Here is a 5,302-nt window from a genome sequence, read left to right on the forward strand (position 1 = left end):
TGTCGATCCCATGACATTTCATCCAGTTGCTCTGAACTCTAAAGGCTTGTTAGGATCTTTCCTCTTGGGACAGGCTGCGGGAAACACGGTAGGGTTGCTCAGGCAGGAGGGGGATGGCTGGGGAGGTCCAGGGGAGGGAGGACCAAGAGGAGCCTGAGGGCTCAGCAGCAAGGGCAGAGCTCCTAACTCTGGCCTGGGGCACAGACACAGTGAGCAGAGACAGCAGGAGGCTCGTGTGGAAGCCTTTCTTTTTCAAAATGCAGATATATTTATCCCCTTGGGCTCCTCAAAAAACAAGTTAGCATCTCAGGGCCAGAGTAGCATCAGAAAAGCTGCTGGGCTGGCACTTACCAGTGCCTTTGGCAGGGTTTTACCCCAGTTTGGTGGATATCAAATCTGCTGCTTGTTGTTTACTTTTCCTGGGCTGCCTGCTGTCTAGGGAGTATTGCATCTTCCTCCCCATCAGGGCTCCTGACTCAGAGGCTGATCTCTTCCTGTTGGTAAATCCTCCCCTCCCCTTGGCCATATTTGCAGAACATGCTACCGAAAAAGAGGTGGCACCACGTGCCTATAAGTCTAGGATGGAGACTGGCAGCAGTTAAGAGGATGAAACCAGCTGGCTATACCCTTGCTGACTTTTTCATTGTTGGGAAACACAGCACCGTGCATCCACCAGTTGATACTAGCAGGTGTTGTTTGCTCAGAGATTCCCAATTTCTGAGGTTGGGGAGAAGGCAGTGGTCCAACCTCCAGCACAGCACAGGCCACAAGGCGCTCCTGATCTGGCAGGAATGGCATGGTTGAAGTGATGACCTGCTTGAACTAGAAGGGAGCTTCTGATAACCTCTGGTTATGAATGACAAATTTACAGCAGAGGCATATTAATTACCATTATTTGCACCTTGGTCTTTGGCCTCTGTTTTTTGGGTTGGTTTGGGTTTTTTTTTTTTTGCATTGTAATTGCTCTGGTTTTGTTGGGGTTGATTGGCCTGAAGACAAAAAAAAAAAAATCAGAGGGCTCTTCCCCTAGCCCTGGGTCCTTGTCTTCAACCCATGGGCTTGGCTGCTACTACTAAGTGCTCACAGAGGGCACAAGCTCTCCAGCGCTGATGTTCACTACTGAAAGCAGTAATGTGTGTAACCTATTCCTGCTTGGAGCCAAGCTCAACTCCTGTTGATGTCAAGGCACTGACAAACCGTGACCATGTGCACACTAGGATTGCCCAGCTCGCCAGCTAAGCCACTCAGGGGATACCATTTTTGGTTCCTGCCCGTTGAAGCTGTGGTGCCAGCTGTTTATTCTGGTGTGAGATTTTCTTGGTTTTCTATATTTTATTTTTTTTAATCGACTGAAACCAGGGTATTTCTTGGTCAGGCTGGACCTGGAGAAATGCAATATGCGATGATAGGGCCAGTCCTGTGAGATGCTAAACTGCTGGGGTCCCCACCAACTCCACTGGGAATTAATAGGGTTCAGTCTTGTGGAACCAGACCTTTACTCAGCAGGGCTGGCTTCCCTCAAACCCTGGCCACTGCCCATTCCTTGAATCATTTCAAAGGGACACTACTTTGGCTCTAAAGGTAGGCTTTGCTTTTTTTTTTTTAGTATTAGTATTATTTTTAAACCCAAGTATTTACCAAACCTGCCAGAAATAGAAATAAGAGTGATCTTTTTGCTTCATAAAGTTGATTGTGATTCAGGTTTTTTCTTTATTGCTTAAACACTTCCATCATTATATTGGTGCTAGAGGTATCAAAATGCCAAAATTTCCTTTTTAATAAAGTAGACCTTAAATTTCCCATAGTTAGCACAGAGGATCCTGTTTTCATAGGGTTTTATGTAGATGGTGTCACTTTAGGTGAAACTGCTGTTTCTCTCTCTGTCTCCATTTTGCCAGATGCTTGTTTGGGCCAGTCTGGATTGAGAATCTGAAACTGTTCAATAAAATCTCTCTGCATGTCATGTCCACCCATTTTTGGGCAGAATGCAACATTGACAAGTGGTGAATCCTAAAGTGATGCAGCTACTTCTGAGGCCAGCTGACCAGGATCGCTGTCTCCCAGGAGATCAGGAGCATTCCTACTCAGGGTTTTGGGAATCAGGTGCCTCCTCAAACCCAAGTAAGCCTAACTCCCGAGTGGAACAACAAAAAAACTACCTTTGCTTTTGCTCACCGAATCATTGCCAAAAGGGGCTGCAGCTGGCCCTTGCCCACTGCCTGCTGCCTTGTCATTGACCTTCTCAGAGATGGGACAGGAGGGTCCCCTTTCCTGTCCCATGACACTGACAGAAGCCAGGTGAAAACTGCCCAGGAAAGAGGATTATTTTCTACTACCTGGAAAAAGCCCCAAATACCTTGTGCCTGCCTGTTTTGTCCCTCAAACCTCTTGGAGGATGCCTGTGTTGGGATCACTGGTCTCCTGCCTTTTGTATCTTGTGGATCAGCCTTACTTTTGTTTAGTTTCCAGCAGACAGGTACAACTTGAGCTCTGCTGCTGTTTTGGTCTGGCCCTGCATTCTTCTTTTCAGGTTTACTGGTGTGCTTCTTGGGAATTGGCAGTCTTCCCCATCCCCAAAACAGTGTTTTCCACGAGTACCTTCCCTGCTGATTCCTAAATGTAGTGTCTCCGTGTTCCACACATAATGGGGATGCAGGAGCTGTTATAACTAGTGTCTGACCAAGAGTTGTTGAAGTCAACAGGAAAAGGCCCAAGGAATTTCAGCTAGTATTGGGTCAACCACCTAGTGACTGGCCCAGCGAAGCCTCTAATAACATCTTAAATTAATCAGTGCCAAACTGGGAGGAGCAGTAGCAGCTGCATTGAAGGAAACGTTCAGCTTCCAGGTGATGTTTGCTATTCCATTTTTGCCCTTGTTCCTCCTTCCCCCTTACCAGTTGTGGCATTGCCTTCATCCATTCCTTTCTCGTGGGTGTGGAGACTGGGTAAGTCTCAAACTGCTTGTGGTGTGATGGGATTTGGGACCAACATGCTGGGGACAGTAGCTCTCTGTTGTGTTTTTATAATTATTATTTAAATGATCTATTTAGTTCATCTGAACCTTTAATTTTGCTGCTTACTGTATGTAGGATCCACCTGGCCTTAATCCTAAATGAAAAGAAAAAACAAAATGAAAACAAACCGAAGACACCCCCCTCCTCCCTGGTATCTTATTATTTATTGGCAGGCAGCCGTCTTGTGCCTGCTCCAGCCGATCTGCCTGCCATTAATTTAACATCCTCCCAACTCACATTCCTGATGTTTGGTCGTTGCTTCTTTTTTTTTCTTTTTTTTTTCTTTTTTTTTCTTTTTTTTAAAAAATTCTAAAACAGTCTTCTGAAATGTAAGAAATCTTATTATGACACTTTCAACTTCATGTTCATTAGGAAGGCCAAGTTGAGCATTTTAAGAGGTGGGGGGAACAATCTACATTTTATTTCTTATTTATTTATCATGTTTACATCTTTTTTTTTTTTCTGTTCAAGACTTGGATATAATAAAGAAAGCATTAAAAATACTCCAATCTTCTTCTTTTCTTAGGCTAATAATTTTTTTTTTTGATTCTTTAAATAAAAGATTCTGGGTTTTGTTGTTGTCTGTATAAAATGTAAAAAGAGATATGTTTCTAAAGATGCATTATCATTCCTCTGTGAAGAGTAGGTGGAGTTGAGGACAAATCTCAGAATACAAGATAATAATAAAATCCCATCCTGTTTTACTTAATTGTTCCCCTCCTATCCTGTATGATTAAAGGGTTATTCCACTTTCTTGTTTGTGGTTACTTGATATTAAAACCATATTAAAATGTGTAGAAAATAGGTATCCAATTGTTTTTGCTCAGTGAGAGGATAAACTGTTGTATATATCTTGATATACTGTGTAGTTCAAAGTAACATCAATAAGGGATAGTGCATCTTTATTAGAGCGGTAAGTTGCTAGTGTCACTAAAGTCTACTTTAAGATCCTCAGATACAGAACGGGCCTGATCCTGCTTCCACTCTCCTGGGGGCAAATTGAAAGCATCAGTAGCACTTTGCTGCTGCAGGGTGGCTGTCGGAGGTGGAATCAAGCCTCAGTGATTTAACAGGCGACCGTGAGGATTATTGAAGGTTTGGGGGCACCATTATCTTTTTTTTTTTTTTTTTTTTTTTTTTTTTCTTTCCTTCTGCTGTCAAAAGTTTTAGATCATGGTTTTTCTTCTTTTTGTCTGCGGTGAAATAGTTTCTGCCAAGGAGGTTCTTAAAGGAGACTGCTGAATTGGGACCCTTCTTTGCTCGTTGTGATCTTGATATCGTTCTTGCGGTCCTGGAGGATCTCAGCTCTGAGGCATTCTCTCTGGTGTTGTCTCTTTTCTGTTCTTGTTATTTTACTGTAATACAGGCCTACAGTATTTGCACTAAAACAAAAAGCTTGTTAGAGAAAGCTTGCTGCTATGAAAGAAAGAACATATTAAAATGGTTTTGCTTTTACAATTTTAACTGAGTAGCATTTTGTAGAATAAAATCAATTTAGACTGAAAAGAAAATATGACTTTTCTTTCTTCCTCTGCACCTTCCCCCTTCCCCCCCTGCCCCATATTCCTTTCTTTTCCTCCCATTCCTCAGTGGTGTTGATGGTTCCCCCCTTCTCCTTCGGTGCTCAGTTGTAATGATTGGCTGTATTGTTGACTATGCTGCTGAGAGTTATGACACTTGTAAATCTTGTTCTAATGACATTGTGGACACTTTTGTATAGCAAGAGCTAACTGGAGTTCTTCTCTCTCTGTTAATTGAAGTCATTAAAAAGCTCCCTTTGCCATGAACAATTAAAAGCTCGCATGTTCCTTCAATATGAACGAATGGGTACAGCATTGCCAGGTGCCAGGCTGTAGCGCATTTCAGGGCTGCTTTCATTAAAGCAGCTGCAATCCAGACAGCTGTTAGCTGCACAATGGTAAATGGGGCAGAGGCTGGCAGAGTAGACCACCTGGGCTAAAAGGCAAATAATGCATTAATCCTTTCATCTTGGCTTCAAAAAGAAAGGGATAGAGCTAGAAAATGCATGCTGAGGTGACTTGACTTTATTTTTTTTAATCCACCTCCTTAGCCTGAAGGACTCAGCTTTTCTGAAAATGTGGGGTGAAAAGCATGCTTGCTTCACTGGCAGTAAGGAGGAGGTTAAGATGGGATTCTTTTGCTCACCTGGGAAAAGCTATGGTCTCTTGAGTGGAAGGAACCCAGATACACCAGGGTAGGAGTGGAGGATGTAATATTCAAGTTAAAAAAGAAATGGTGGTAGAGAGGAGATGTTAGGTGAGTCATGG

General features: G+C 43.1%; 1 protein-coding gene across 1 annotated transcript in view; it reads left to right on the forward strand.

Annotated features, from left to right (window-relative positions):
• FOSL2 (FOS like 2, AP-1 transcription factor subunit) overlaps positions 1–3,481 on the forward strand; it is an 11,817-nt gene extending 8,336 nt beyond the window's left edge. The window contains exon 5 of the mRNA XM_009649302.2: positions 1,899–3,481. The gene's annotated coding sequence lies outside the window, so the exon portion shown is untranslated. The remainder of the gene's footprint in view (positions 1–1,898) is intronic.
• The last annotated feature ends 1,821 nt before the right edge of the window (positions 3,482–5,302 follow it).

Source organism: Egretta garzetta, unplaced genomic scaffold (genome assembly GCF_000687185.1).
Source record: "Egretta garzetta isolate BGI_Z169 unplaced genomic scaffold, ASM68718v1 scaffold561, whole genome shotgun sequence".
NCBI classification, from domain to species: Eukaryota; Metazoa; Chordata; class Aves; order Pelecaniformes; family Ardeidae; genus Egretta; species Egretta garzetta.